Genomic DNA, 16631 nt, shown 5'->3' with positions numbered 1-16631 from the left:
TTTTTTTTTTTTTTTTTTTTTTTTGAGACGGAGTCTCGCTCTGTCGCCCAGGCTGGAGTGCAGTGGCCGGATCTCAGCTCACTGCAAGCTCCGCCTTCAGGGTTTACGCCATTCTCCTGCCTCAGCCTCCCGAGTAGCTGGGACTACAGGCGCCCGTCACCTCGCCCGGCTAGTGTTTTGTAATTTTTTAGTAGAGACGGGGTTTCACTGTGTTAGCCAGGATGGTCTCGATCTCCAGACCTCGTGATCCGTCCGTCTCGGCCTCCCAAAGTGCTGGGATTACAGGCTTGAGCCACCGCGCCCGGCCAATAATATTTAAGAGTGTAAGGGAACCCTGAGACCAAAAGTGGTTGCCTTATACATTCATTCGAGAAATGTTCATTGAATGTTTATTAGACAGTGGGCATTGTGCTGGGATCACAGAATTGAAATATGGTACCCATCTTCAAGGTAGCCAGACAGGTAACCAGCAATGACAGCAGATTAATTCGTTTTCTGTAATTCACAGAACCTATTGCAGAGATAGATAGCTGGAAGAGACTTTTTCAGAGAGAGTATGAAACTTGGTTTTTGAATTTCCATGTAAATGAGGTTATGCATACAGTTATATTTTTTGTAAGTTGAAAGCTTTATATACTAAAAGAAAACAAAAAATATATCATATTTTTGGTTTTAATATTTTTGAATTTTAAAAAATACACCCAGAATCTAAAAAGTATAAATGGAGGCTGAGTGTGGTGGCTCATGCCTGTAATCCCAGCACTTTGGAAGGTGGACATGGGAGGATCTCTTGAGGCCAGGAGTTCGAGACCAGCCTGAGCAACATGGCAAAAATCCGTCTCTTTGTATACATACATATACGTGTGTGTGTGTGTGTGTGTGTGTGTATATAAATTAGGTGGGCACAGTGGTGCATATCTGTAGTATCAGCTGCTCAGGAGGCTGAGGTGGGAGGATCCTTGAACCTAGGAGTCAGAGGCTGCAGTGAGCTGTGATTACGACACTGCACTTCGGCCTGAACAACAGAGGGAGGCTCTGTCTGTGTTAAAAAAAAAAAAAAAAAAAGCAAATGGTTAGAGGCCCTGTTAATTCAATTCTGATATAATGGAAAGGCTGTAAACTTTGGAGCTAAATAAATAAGAAAGTAAATACATAAAACTTGAGTTACAGTCTCAGCTTTCTTTATGAGCTGTACAACTTTGAACAATAATTCCCATTGCTAATGTTCACAGACTATATGCTTATTAAGCACCACATGCTGTGAAAAATGCTTTAGGTGGCTTATTTCATTATTGAGTTCTAATTCAGGCTCTGCCACTTGAGTAGCAGTGTGATTTTGGGGCCAATTACTTACGCTTCTAAGGTTTTTATTTTACTTTTTTTTTTTTTTTTTTTTTAAGAGACAAGTTCTCACATTTCCCAGGCTGGTTTCAAACTCCTGGGCTCAAACAATCCTCCCGGCTCAGCCTCCTAACATGCAGGAATTACGGATGTGAGCCACAGGGCCCAGCCAACTTTTTAATGTATACATTTACCTCATATGTAAAAATTGGGATGGGTAACAATGGTACTTACCTCACAAGCTTGTTGGGAGAAAAAAATATCTAGAAGACAAGGAGTACGGGGCAGGGGAGAAAAAATATATAGAAAATGAGGAGCACAGGGCTTGGCACAGTGTTTAATGAATATTAGCAACAATAATATTATATTGCAGGTCTTGTGCCAGTAGCCGGGGACAGAAAGCCTAATGACACAATCCTTGCCCTTCCCTATCATCAGGAGCTCACAGACTAGTGGGGGAGTGGAGAAGGGAAATAAAGAAGTTACTGAGCCCAAAAGAAGAGCAATCTGCCTTTCTTTTTATGCCAAAAGGAATCAAAGTGCAACTGATGCAGTTTGGTAGGTCTTCAGTAATAGGATACTCGAGTTAGGCTGTATAAAGAAGAATAGTTCACTTAGTGGGGGCGGGGGGCAAAAAAAACCAGGATAGGTAGAAGGACATGGAATCTGGAGCATACAAATATCAGAAGCATTTTTAGGAACAATAAGTAGTTGGATGCTGTTTAAGTATATATAGAACATAAAGCAAGAAACACATTTTTAATGATGGAAGCCAATTCATCCATTCCTGGAAACATGAAGATTTTATTTCTTAGTCCTTACAACTATCCTGTAAAAGGACAAGAAATGTTTTTGATTCAGAGGGTGGTTCTGTTTGTATTTTCCCTGGGCAGAGACCATGTTTGCCCTGTTTACAATTGTAAGGGATCAGTGAACATCCTATTTCAGAAATTTATGGCCAAAACACTGGCCACTCAGCTCTCTGAGTTGAGTAAGTAGATACTGACACTTTTGGAATTACAGGGTTGTTGTAAGAATTAAATGGTGTCATGTCTTATCTAAAACACAGAAAATGAAATGCTCAAGATAGAAAAAATACTTAAAATTTGTTTTGAGGCAAGTTCTCGCTCTGTCACCCAGGCTGGAGTGCAGTGGCGCAATCTCGGCTCACTACAGCCTTGACTGGGCTCAAGCAAGCCTCGCCACCCCAGCCTCCCGAGTAGCTAGGACTGATTATAGGTGCTCACTACCACACCTGACTCATTTTTGTATTTTTTGTGAAGATGGGGTTTTGCCATGTTGCCCAAGCTGGTCTCAAACTCCTGAGCTCAAGCAATCTGCCCGTCTTGGCCTCCCAAAGTGCTGGGATTACAGGAGTGAGCCACTGCATCCAGCCGCTTTAATATTAATAGCACCTAGCACCGTAAGTACTCAATAAATGTTTGTTGTTATTGTAATCATTATTACTATTAATGAAGATCTCACAGATATTATCATTATTATGATTAACTACTAATAGTGATTTTATTATTACTATTGTTAATGACTACTACTTACTACTACTATTATTAATAGTGGCAGTATTTGTGAAGCTTTCATTCACACCCCCCAGATAGGGAACTAAGCACTCAAGTTTGTTGAAAGAATCGGTGCTGAACATAAATTATTGAATAATGAATACACGCTAGGCATTGTACTAGGTCCAGTGGTGGGTATAGCAATAAATCGACAAAGTAGCAAAAGAACCAGTTTTCCTCAGTGTTTTTTTGTTGGCGGGGAGCAGCTCAGTGGTTTCTTAATGACACATGTCTATCACTCAATCAGTAAGGCGTTGCCCACTTATTTTGTGGCCAGCTCTGTGCTGGAAACAGGATAGGGATTAGGAAGAAATGAGTAAGTCTCAGCGTAACTGGTTAATGAAGGATAAAAGAGAAGGAGTCTCTTCCTCAAGGGTGGTATTTTGGGTCACTGGCATGACAACTGGGTTGCTGTCTAGTATGGTTGTTAAGAGCATAGATTCTGGAATCAGACTGTCTATTACCACATATGTGATCTTGGACAAGCCATCAAATCTTGGTAATATAGTATGGATGTAACAGTGATACTTATGCCTCATAAAGTTTCTTGAGGCTTAAAAGAGATAACAAACCTGAGGCTGGGCACAGTGGCTCACACCTGTAATCCCAGCACTTTGGCAGGCCGAGGTGGGTGGATCACCTGAGGTCAGGAGTTCGAGACCAGCCTGGCCAACATGGTGAAACCCCGTCTCTACTAAAAATACAAAAATTAGCGAGGCATGGTGGCACGTGCCTATAATCCCAGCTGCTTGGGAGGCTGAGGAAGGAGAATTGCTTGAACCTGGGAGGTGGAGGCTGCAGTGAGCTGAGATCGTGCCACTCCAGCCTAGGTGACAAGAGCAAGACTCCATCTCTAAATAAATAAATAAAAGAGATAACAAACCTAAAACACTTAGTGCAGGCCCTGGCACGTGTCTTTAACTTAAAATAAATTGCTTTGCAGGAAGTCTGCAGGCAGAGACAGAAATCACTCCTGCCTCCCTAGTGACTTATGCATATACTGTGCAAACTTTTGGGAAGCTCTGTGCAACTACATTCCCTGGACTTAGCGATTTACACTTATGCTAGACTGACTCAGTCCTTTCCATGCTCAAAGTAGATATACTAATACCGTAGGGTATTGAGCCCAGTTGGTTTTGGGGATAAAACCTTACATTCTGGGACCCTCTAAGTCCTGAGCTCCATCCTCTCTATTTCCCCTGGGGTTGCACTTCTTGAGTTTGCCAAAAGAGGGTCTAAAATCCAGGAACAGTCAGGGATGCTAAAATAACTCCTTGAGAGTGAGATGTACATAAAAATAAATAAGGCCGGGCATGGCGGCTTATGTCTGTAATCCAGCACTTTGGGAGGCAGAGGCAGGAGTATTGCTTGAGGCCAGGAGTTCAAGACCAGCCTGGCCAACATAGTGGAACCCTGCCTCTACTAAAATTACAAAAATTAGCTGGATGTGGTGACGCAGGCCTATAATCCCAGCTACTCGGGAGGCTGAGGCACAAGAATCGCTTGAACCTGGGAGGCAGAAGTTTCAGTCAGTTGAGACCATGCGACTGCCCTCCAGCCTGGGCAACAGAGTGAGACTGTCTCAAACAAAGTATAAAATAAAATAAAATAAAAATAAATAAATAATTAAGATGTAGATTATGCATTCCTACAGTGTTTCCAAAAGATGCTTTTGTTTCCCAGTTCCAATCTTTGAATTAAAATTTCTGATGAGACATAATCAAGAATTAGCATTCTGTGCATTTATATGTCTACATTTTTGTTTTCCCTTAGATCAGCATGCCCAATAGAAATACAATGTGAACCACATATGTAATTTATTTATTTATTAGAGACAGGATCTCACTATGTCACCCAGGCTGAGTGCAATGGCATAATTCTAGCTCACTGCAGCCTCAAACTCCTGGCCTCAAGTGATCTTCTCATGTCAGCCTCCCAAAATGCTGATTACATGCATGAGCCACTGTATTGGGCCACACATATTTTATTACTTTATTTTGTGACAGGATCTTACTGTGTCACCCAGGCTGTAGTGCAGTGGCACAATCATAGCTCACTGCAGCCTCGACATCCTGGGTTCAAGCCCTCCTCTCACTTCAGCCTCCCAAGCAACTGGGAGTACAGGCGAATGCCATCGTGCCTCTTTTCTTTCTTTCTTTTTTTTTTTTTGTAGAGAGAGGGGCTTGCTATTTTTACCAGGTTGGTCTTGATTTCCTGGCCTCAAGGTATCCTCCAGCCTTGGACTCCCAAAGTGCTGGGCTTATAGGTGTGAGCCATTATACCTGGTCGAATTTTAAATTTCCTAGTATCGGCATTAAAAACAGTAAAAGAAGTAAAATTAATTTAATATTTACTATTATTAAATGCAATTAATGTTTTATTTAAGTGAATATGTCTAAAATATCCCTTGGGCATGTGATCAATGTAAAAATGTTTATCAAGTTTTCTTTTTTTTTTTGAGATGGAGTCTCACTCATTCTGTTACCCAGACTGGAGGGCAGTGGCATGATCTCGGCTCGCTGCAACCTCCAGCTCCTGGGTTCAAGTGATTCTCCTGTCTCAGCCTCCCGAGTAGCTGGGATTACATGCATTCACCACCATTCCCGGCTAACTTTTTGTATTTTTAGTAGAGACAGGGTTTCACCATGTTGGCCAGGCTGCTCTTGAACTCCTGAACTCAGGTGATCTGCCTGCCTTGGCCTCCCAAAGTGCTAGGATTACTGGCGTGAGCCATCGTGCCCAGCTGTAACAAGTTATTTTACATTCTCTTTTTCTTACTAAGTCTTTGGGGTCATGTGCGTATTTTATAGTATATCTCAATTTGGACATCAAATTTTCTTGCAAAATACTTGAGTCTGTGTTCACATTTCATAAAATCTATACTTTAAAAAATTGATTCATATATCTAAGGTTTTTCAAACATACTTCCCAGTAACTGAATTGAGTATTCATTTTAAATTTAAATTAATGAAAATTAAATAAAATGAGAAATCTAAGACTTTGGTTGCACTAGCCACATTCCAGATGCTCAGTAATCACATGTGGTGAATGGCAGGTGTACTGGACAGGACAGGCTTAGACTTTCCAGAACAACTAACTATCATTCATAGAGAATTTGCATGCATCAGGGGCTGTGCTCATTACTTTACATTTGTAACTGCAGGTAATCTTTACAATAACCGTGGCCTCTCTTGTTTCTTATAATCTTTTCACAAAGCAACAAAACCAATCTTTTCAAGACATGAATCATGGCTGGGCATGGTGGCTCATACCTGTAATCTCAGCACCTTGGGAGGTTCAGGCAGGAGGATTGTCTGAGGCCAGAAGTTTGAGACCAGCCTGGGTAGCATAGTGAGACCTTATTTCTAAAAATAAAAAATAGCCATTTTTTATTTTAGAGGGACGTTTGCTGAGTGTTGACTGGGTGCCAAGTACCACACATTGCACATGCCTGTAGTCCCAGCTACTCGGAAGGCTGAGTGAGGAGGATTCCTTGCCCCCAGGAGGTCAAGGCTGCAGTAAGCCATGATCACACCGCAGCACTCCAGCGTGGGTGACAGAGCCAGACCCTGTCTCAGAGATTAAAATAAAAAAAAAAAGGAAAAGAAAATATGAACTCTGTACAATTCTTTTACTGACTTCCCACCCTGCTTAGAACAAAATCTAAAGTCCTTACCATGATGCATGAAGCCCATGCAATTGGGCCTCTGCCTCCCTCCCCGACCTCATCTCATGCCACCTTCCCTCTTGACACTATGCTACTGTCTGTTCCTAAAACAACTTTTTTTTTCTTTGTTTTTTGAGATGGAGTCTTGCTCTGTTGCCCAGGCTGGAGTGTAGTGGTGCAGTCTCGGCTCACCGCCACCTCCTGGGTTCAAGTAATTCTCCCACCTCAGCTTCCCAAGTAGCTGGGATTACAGGCACACACCACCATACCCGGCTAATTTTGTACTTTTTTTTNACTCTGTACAATTCTTTTACTGACTTCCCACCCTGCTTAGAACAAAATCTAAAGTCCTTACCATGATGCATGAAGCCCATGCAATTGGGCCTCTGCCTCCCTCCCCGACCTCATCTCATGCCACCTTCCCTCTTGACACTATGCTACTGTCTGTTCCTAAAACAACTTTTTTTTTCTTTGTTTTTTGAGATGGAGTCTTGCTCTGTTGCCCAGGCTGGAGTGTAGTGGTGCAGTCTCGGCTCACCGCCACCTCCTGGGTTCAAGTAATTCTCCCACCTCAGCTTCCCAAGTAGCTGGGATTACAGGCACACACCACCATACCCGGCTAATTTTTGTACTTTTTTTTTCTTTGTTTTTTGAGATGGAGTCTTGCTCTGTTGCCCAGGCTGGAGTGTAGTGGTGCAGTCTCGGCTCACCGCCACCTCCTGGGTTCAAGTAATTCTCCCACCTCAGCTTCCCAAGTAGCTGGGACTACAGGCGCCCGCCTGGTCGCCCGGCTAGTTTTTTGTATTCTTTAGTAGAGACGGGGTTTCACCGTATTAGCCAGGATGGTCTCGATCTCCTGACCTTGTGATCCGCCCGTCTCGGCCTCCCAAAGTGCTGGGATTACAGGCTTGAGCCACCGCGCCCGGCCACTGTACTTTTTTTTTTAGTAGAGACGGGGTTTCACCATGTTGGCCAGGCTGGTCTTGTACTCCTGACCTCAAGCGATCTGCCTGCCTTGGCCTCCCAAAGAGTTGGTATTACAGGCATGAGCCACCACGCCTGGCCCTAAAACAACACTTCTTTTCCCATCCCCATACCTTTGCGCTCAATTGTTCCCGCAGCTTGATACCGTTAACAGCTTTTCCCATGGTTATTGCTCATTCTCATACTTCAGGTCTTCCCTTAATGTCACTTAAGTGGCTCACTCTATTACATCACCCTCTATATCCCCTTCATATCGTTTATCATCATCTGTAACAATCTTGAGTATTTATTTACTTGATTATTGCAGCGCCTTCTATTAGATGGTAAGATGCACAAGGATAAGGATCTTGTCTGTCTTATTTGCTGTGAAATTTATAGCTCTTCACAGTGCCTGGCACACAATAGGCACTCAAATATTTGTTATACAGGTGGATGAAATTGGTAAGTACTGTTATTGCAAATGATAAGACTGAGGCTCAGAGAGGTTAAAAGTTTTTCTCAAGGTCACACAGTTAGTAGAATGGATCAGAGACTTAAAGCCCAGTCTAACCATGAAGTCTATGTTCTTCTAAAGAACAAAAGTGCTGGGCAGATTTAGTAACCTTAACTGCAAAGAGGAGAAGTGGCTTGAAGGTGATTTATGTCTATAAAAAATGTGGATATATATTTGGCAGGAAAACTCAGCTGTTTTTCAGTGTCAGGCAAATGGCTCAGAGCCTGGTTAAAGATTAGGCTTTTAATGCTGGTGTTGGATGGGTGGAGGGACCAAGACTGACACAGTCTTGGAAAGAGTCATCCAGAGGCTGCCCAGGCAAGCATTCTGCTCCCACTCACTTGAGTGCTCATTCCCCTTTTGCCCCCCACCTTGGTCTTCTGGACAAAGAAAGATAATTTACTGCCTCAACTATAATGCAATGGCTGACCTGGCTGACCTAGCACATTCCACTTGCTGCATCCCCCACCCCCGCACTCATCAGCTGGACCCAAACAGTTTATTCTGAGTTGTGAAACTTACTTCCAACCTTCACTTTATTATATGAAATGTGAATGTCGGTTTTAAAGCATAAAGCATTGTGTCCATGATATACAGACTTTTGCAAGTTCAGGCAGGTGGCCAATTTTGGTCCAGCAGGTGGCAAGGGCAGGTGTCGGAAGGAAGGGGACGTTTGCTGAGTGTTGACTGGGTGCCAGGCACCACACAGAACACCTTCAGCTGCCATTCCCCTCACTAAACTCTTCTAGATTCATTCTGAAGGGGAAGGAAATATTTTCACGCCAGAAAGGAGACAGGTTTCTTTGTCATCCTCTGTTCAGGTCAAAGCAGAGATAGTGGGTATTTGGGGAGCTGACTAAACTACAAATTCCTCAGCAACAAGGTCACTCTGGGGATTGAGATCTCAGTTTGGAAGTTCCCACTCTGGGGGCTCACATTTTAAAGAGGATGACTCTACCCTCCACCACTCCAGTTATCCACAACTGCTCAAATGCTGTTGTCACACAAGGCAGCCACATACACCATGTAAATGAACAACAGTGCCTGTGTTCCAATAAAACTTTATTTATAAAAACAGGCATCAGGCCGGACTTGGCCTATGGTCTGCAGTGTGCTGACTCCTGTTTTAGAGATGAACTGTGGTATCAGACTGGCCAAGACTGAATCCCAGCTCTGCTCCAACAAGTCCTATCACCTTCGACAAGCTCCTTAACTTAAATAAGCTTCAGATTCTCTGTTCATAACATGGAGATAATGACAGTATTTTCATCCCAGGGCTACTGGGATGCATAAATGAATTAACATATGTAGAATACTGAAAGCCTGTCTTTTAAAAAGTAACAGCTGGGTTTGGTAGCACATGCTTGTAGTCCCAGCTAGTCAGGAGGCTGAGGCGGGAGGATCACTTGAGCCCAGGAGTTCAAGGCTGCAGTGAGCCATGAATGAGCCACTGTACTCCAGTCTGGGCAACAGAGTGAGACCCTGTGTAAGGAAAATAAAAATAAGTGATCCACATGCCTCAGCCTCCCAAAGTGCTGGGATTATAGGTGTGAGCCACTGCCCCCAGCATAATCAGTTGAGTTTTTTAAAAAAATATATAAAAGTGGGCTTTTCAGGCCAGAACAGTGGCTCAAGCCTGTAATCCCTGCACTTTGAGAGGCCGATGCGGGCAAATCACTTGAGGCCAGAAGTTTGAGACTAGCCTGGCCAATATGGTAAAATCCCATCTCCTCTAAAAATATGAAAATTAATTGGGTGTGTTGGCAGGCGTATGTAGTCTCAGCTACTCGGGAGGCTGAGGCAAGAGACTTGCTTCAACCTGGGAGGTAGAGGTTGCAGTGAGCCAAGATTGCACCATTGCACTCCAGCCTGGGTGACAGAGGGATGCGCGGTCTCAAAAAAAAAAAAAAAAAAAAGTGGGCTTTTCTTTTTTCTTTCTTTTTTAGTAGCATAGAAATTTCCTCAAGCCTGACTTTTAGCTGGATTATTTATATGACTCAGACCCCAGCATCATCCTGAAATTCTCTTAAAACGAGAAAAAAAGAATAGCTTCCAGTGTGCAAATCAAACATCCTCCCCAACATAAATATCTCAGAGCATTTCCATAAATATTTGAAGAAACTATATCAAAATAGTAGCTTGTTTAGGAACTATCTTGCTTGTCCATGTAGACTACCTTACTCACAGTACCCTGTGTCTTTTAGTTAAAGACTATGAAGCATTCAGCAGTACTTCAAACATAATTTGAAGTACTTCCTTAAACACAATTTAACGAATAAGATACTCATAGCCTGGGCATGGTGGCTCGTCCCTCTAATTCCAGCAGTTTTGGAGGCTGAGGTGGGAGGATCACTTGAGGCCAGGAGTTCAAGACAAGCCTGGGCAACATAGACCCCATCTTTACAAAAAATGAAAAATTAGCCAAGTGTGGAGGCATGTGCCTGTAGTCCCAGCTACTTGGGTGGCTGAGGTGGGAGGATCACTTGAGCCCAGGAGATTGAAGCTGCAACGAACTTTTGATGTGGTTTGGATCTGTGTCTCCACCTAAATCTTGTGTTGAAATGTAATCCCCAATGCTGGTGGTGAGTCCTGATAGGAAGTGATTGGATCATGGGGTCAGTTTCTCATGGCTTAACACCATCCCCCTTTGGTGTTGTGGTCACAATAGTAAGTTCTTGTGAGATATGGTTGTTTAAAAGTGTGTGGCATATGCGCTTTTTTTTTTTTAAATGTCAAATCCACACTGTCAGATGAGACCCATGGCCTTTCTAGTGTTTTCCTGCACTGTCCTTAAAATGTGGCCATAATGTCCCTCTTCCAGGCAGGAAGAAAAGTGACAAAGGCAAAAGGATACATACAGGGCCAGGTGTGGTGACTCACGCCTGTAATCCCAGCCACTCAGGAGACCAGGGTGGGAGGACTGCTTGAGCCCAGGAGTTTGAGACCAGCCTGGGCAACATAGCAAGATCCCCTCCTACAAAGGTAGAGAGAGTAAGGTATTTCTTTATAGCAGTACCAGAACAGATTAGATTAATACAGCTGTGTTCACATCACTAAACCCCAGCCTGGGCGATGGAGCAAGACCCTGTCTGTCCTAAAAACAAACAAACGAGATATTTGTAGATCTTTACTTGGCTATTTGAAACATTAATTATGGCCACCTAACCTGACTTTTAGATGAATATTTAACAAGTATTCACAGATATCCAAAGACACAGATTATGAACAAGATAAACCAACTTTCCTTATTTTTCTGTCCTTTGTCCAGTTATCCCTGTTTAGAAGTTGTAGACAAAATGACTGTGTTTGATCTGTAACTTAAAATCACAATACATTGACCCAAACTTTTCAAAGAGCCTAAGATAATTGGAGCTACAAGACCCATTGGCAAAATCTCATTTTATCTTCTATTTTCTTAAGTAGTTGCATCCAAGTGCACTTAAGATGCATTTCCCCCTTTATTATTGAATTGTATATGAATTCAGTCCTAAACTGGCACTAAAAAAAATACATCATTGTAGCGGGACACTCACATGGAAGTGACAGAAAAACATCAGCATCTCTGGGAAATAGGTCTAAAGTTGAACAATGTAGTAACACTCAACATTCACTCAGCACTACAGAAGCCGACCCTGTGTAATTGAATATGCATAAGCTCTGCATTCGTGTGTGCTTACATGTAGATTACTTCTGAGCTAGGCAAGGCAAGTATTACTCCCGTTTTACAGAAGAGAAAACTGAGGAAATCAAGAACTGAGAGGACTTGTTCAGGAGGACCACGATAGCTTATGACAGAATTATATTTATAGCCAGAGGGACAAAGAGATCTCTGTCCAGTTCTTCATCTCATTTGTTCTATGAACTCCTTTGGTGGGCTGCTAAAGCCTCTGGATCCCTTCTCAGAGAAATTTTTTTTAAATGCATAAAACAAAATACACTGGAATATGAAGGAAATAAATTATATTGAAATACAGTTCCTATAATACTAACAATAAAATTAGCAAGATCTATATATCTGCGTATCTATATATTCTGTCTACACACACACGCACACTCCTCCTTATTAACACATTAAATATAGCAGGTGTAATAGCTACCACAATTTTGAAGTAGTGATGAGTATATTCAATATTTCAAGTCATCTGAAACAACTTAATATGCTATGAAATATCTGATATTCTTTTGGTGACAAGGTCAAAAGCTCTGCTAATATTACTATGGCCTATTGGCTAAATTCATACAAGAAGGAAAAGCTAAATTTCAGTTAAAAGTTAGAGGCCAGGCACAGTGGCTCACACCTGTAATCCTAGCACTTTGGGAGCCTGAGGCAGGAGGATCACCTGAGGTTGGCAGTTCGAGACCAGTCTGGCCAACATGATGAAACCCCATCTCTACTAAAAATACAAAAATTAGCCTGCTGTGGTGGTGGTCGTCTGTAATCCTGGCTACTCGGGAGGCTGCAGGAGAATTGCTTAAAACCATGAGGCAGAGGTTGCAGTGAGCTGAGATTGCGCCAGTGCACTCCAGCCTGGGTGACAGTGCAAGACTCTGTCTCAAAAAAAAAAAAAAAAGTTAGTGAAGATAAGAATGTAATTTTTCCCCTGTCTAAAGTCATGACTCTTCCCTCTGAATTTTATCGATTGTCCTTTTAGGGGTTTGTAGACCCCAAGTTAAGATCTCCTTATCTAGTCCAATCCCTCATAAAACAGATGAACAAATGAGGTCCAGAGAGGGAATGTGATTTATCTAAGACATTTTAGCCACCTAGCAGGGAATAAACTAAAACCCAGAGGCTGGTAATTCCTTCTCTACAAGGCTGTTATGAGGAATAAATGTAATAATATATGTAAAATCTTAGCACAGTACCAGTGACACAATAGGCATTTGTAGAAAACTGGCCACACAACACAGTAGAAGCAGAGAGATGAGACTTTCTGGAAATCTCTGTAACAGAGGGCAAACTCAGCTGTATGTGTCTTTTGTTTGTTTTATTTATTTTTTATTTGATTTTAAAATTCTTTTTGCCACACTGGAGGAGAATGTTTGTTTGTTTTTAGACAGTCTCATTTTGTCACCTAGGCTGGAGTGCAACGGCACGATCTCGGCTCACTGCAACCTCCGCCTCCTGGGTTCAAGCGATTCTCCTGCCTCAGCCTCATGAGTAGCTGGGATTACAGGTACCTGCTACCATGCCCGGCTGATTTTTGTTTTTTAGTAGACACGGGGTTTCACTGTGTTGGCCAGGCTCGTCTCGAACTCCTGACCTCAGGTGATCCACTGACCTCGGCCTCCCAAAGTGCTGGGATTACAGGCATGAGCTACCACACCTGGCCAGTTTGTTTGTTGCCCAGCCTGGAGTGCAGTGGTGCAATCACAGCTCACAGCAACCTGCAGCTCCTGGGCTCGAGTGATCCTCTTGCCTCAGTCTCCTGAGTATCTGGGACTATAGGGGCATACCACCAGGCCTGGATAATTTTTTGTTTTTAAATTTCTTTGTAGAGGGATCTTGCTATGTTGCCCAGGCTGGTCTCAAACTCCTAGGCTCAAGCAGCCCTTCCACTCTGGTCTCCTGAGTGGCTGGGATTACAGGTATGAGCCACCACACCTGACCCTGTATGTGCCTTTTGTCTTTGTCACATTTATTCCTGCCTGGAAGAGGGACATTATGGCCACATTTAAAGGACAGAGGAGGGAAACTCTAGAAGGGCCACGGGCCTCTCCTGACAGTGTGAATTTGCCATACTGTCCCCACTGTCCCCAGACTGCCTACTTCCAGACTTCTCATATGAGAGAAAAAATAAACAGCTCTTTTTGATTTGTTCAAGCCACTGTTATGTGTGTTCTGTTATGTGCAGCCAAACTCACTCCCCTAACTGATACGCAGCTCTTCCTGGCTGGGTGACATACTCTCTCTGAGCCCTGAGTCCTTCATTTAAGGTTTTTTGGTGAGGATTAGAAGATACAGAGGACTTAGGCAGTGCCTGACAGAGCAAGAAGCAGCTATTATTATTATTACTGTTTCAGTGGATTGCAGTTCAGTGCTCTTTCTACCAAATTGACTCACAGCTTAAAAATCACTCACACCGACTCAATATCCCATTAAGCCCTCCCCAGCCCCAGCCCCCCTTCTTCAGCTGCAGCTCTGGTCCAGTGCCTCAAAGTCAGCCTGAGGAAATGCTTATAATGTCCCAGAGAGAGGAACAGTTTATGAAAATGCTGACACAGAGGAAACACCTAATAATTAGTGGCTGACAACCACAGACATGGAGGCAATTAGGAAGGTTGTATAAATTGAGGGGACTAAAGCAACTTCTCATTTATTCCTCAAATGTTTTGCCTAAGCCTCGGAGATATTTCTTCTGCCAGCAATGCGAAGAAAGTGGGATGAGAAGTGGTGGAGAGTTTGTAGGAGCTGTTAAGAAGCTTTAGACTCCAGATGCCTTCCCTGTTCCAGTGGCCACTCTGCTAGGCTTTCTCCCATATGAGCTGGGGCCATGTGGGTTGTGCTGGGCATGCGTGAGCCCATAGGACTTACAAGGGCTCAAAGGGCAAGGATGGCCTGTGGTTCCCAAAGGCACACTTGGCCTACAGTTCTGTCGAAGGATGGTGCCATTTATCTACCTGGCTCTTTTGTTTTCTTTGACACTACTTCCTTAGCACTGATGATTTAGGGACTACTGAAGATGCTAATGCCTGCCACAGTGGCTTCCTTCCATGTGGGGCTAAGAAGTGAGGCACATGTCTCTCTATACTGGGGGCTGGTTGGGTCCCCAGAAGTATACTGGGCAGGCTAAAATTTGGCATCCATTCTAATTAATATCCCTTTATTATCATCATCTTTATTAAAAAAACACAATTAAAAAAATCTAGGCATTAAAATAAGACTAACTTCGAGCCCCAGTACCACTCCCCAGAAGTGATATTAACAGGAATGAAACCAATGGACTTTTCCTGTAATTTATCCCAGCGATGTTTTAGCATTTCTTTCAGATTCTCCCTCTCCCTTCCTCTCCCCACAACCACCCCAGGGAGCTCTGGTTTGCTACTTAATCCAGCTGTCTATACGAATACTTGGGGGCTCTCAAGGCATCAACTTGAAGGACATGAGGAAAACTCAAATGTCTCAAATTTCCATTTTCTTATCTAGGGAGATTTTCCTAAGGTCTAAGGCACAGTGAATTGCTTTTGTTATTTCTTATAATGAACAGCCCTTTAGATCTTCGATTTAGAAATGTTCATTTGGGATTCCTTAGTAATCACTGCTCTGGATGGCTCTTGGCATAAGATGAATGATGAGAGAAGGAACATGAAGGCTTGTGGGAGGTGCTCTGAGAGTCATCTTGACCACGCTTATTTCTTACAGGAACTGACACTGCCAGTAGCATCCCCTTGGAAGGATAAGTATGACTAGCAGTGTGAGCACAACTTATGAAGGCCTATTTCTAGAAGATTCTCCCACCCCTGCAGGATAGGTGAAATATGGGAGGCAGTGAGAGTGACTGGGCACTCTCTTCCCTGCCGTCCCTTTCCCTGCTGAGGGCTTCTGTGATGGAGTCACATCAGAGTGCCCAGTTACTCCTAGGGCCTGCAAAAAGGTCTTAGACCTGAAGCCACTTTCTGTCTCCTCAGCTTTAGTTTCCAAACTGCAGGCCTCCCTGGCCCATTGCTGTTCCTCCATAAAGTGACACAGTGGAGTGGATGAAGCAGTTGTGATCCGTTTTTAGCCAAAGCTTTGTCCATAGCCTATAATTTCTTCTTTTTTCTCTTTTTCGAGATAGAGTCTTGCTCTGTTGCCCAGGCTGGAGTGCAGTGGCATGATCTTGGCTCACTGCAGCCTCGTCCTCCTCGGTTCAAGTGATTCTCCTGCCTCAGCCTCCCGAGTAGCTGGGATTACAGGCGCCTGCCACCACGCCTGGCTAATTTTTGTATTTTTAGTAGAGACAGGGTTTTGCCATGTTGCCCAGGCTGTTCTTGAACTCCTGACCTCAAGTGATCTGCTGGCCTAGGCCTCCCAAAATGCTGGGATTACAGGCGTGAGCCACTGTGCCCAGCCAACAGCCTATAATTTCCAAAGGACTGAAGAGCTGTAAGTCCTGCTTTCAGTTCCCAAGAAGTAGCATCAGTAATTGAATAGTGTACTATTTCTCAAATATCAGTGATTAGCATATCTACATTATGATTTTGCTATTTCTGCAGTCTTCTATTATTTAAGTAAATTTAAAATCATTCCATCACTTTTTGACTCAGTAAAATTTATTTTAAGAAGAAAATTTTATGTCATCTGTACAGTTGAAATACTAGTGTCACTTGTGCTAAGGAGATGTTTTTAGTAGAAATAAGTAAAATAGAAACAAAATAATGTTATTAAAATTGAGCTTTGAGGTTGTCTGCTTAAATTTCTGAGCCTGTAGTCCCAGCTACTGCTTAAATTTCTGAGCCTGTAGTCCCAGCTACTTGGGAGGCCGAGGCATGAACCTGGGAGGCAGAGCTTGCAGTGAGCCGAGATCGTGCCACTGCACTCCAGCCTGGGCAATAGAGCGAGACTCTATCTCAAAAAAAAAAAAAAAAA

General features: G+C 43.1%; 1 protein-coding gene across 1 annotated transcript in view; it reads right to left on the bottom strand.

Moving 5' to 3' along the window:
- Positions 1 to 16631, bottom strand: part of ADRA1B (adrenoceptor alpha 1B) — a 96592-nt gene that overhangs the window by 748 nt on the left and 79213 nt on the right. The window lies entirely within an intron of this gene.

Source organism: Rhinopithecus bieti, unplaced genomic scaffold (assembly GCF_001698545.2).
Source record: "Rhinopithecus bieti isolate Rb0 unplaced genomic scaffold, ASM169854v2 scaffold_15146, whole genome shotgun sequence".
Taxonomy (NCBI): Eukaryota; Metazoa; Chordata; class Mammalia; order Primates; family Cercopithecidae; genus Rhinopithecus; species Rhinopithecus bieti.
This window is presented reverse-complemented; position numbering and strand designations above follow the sequence as displayed.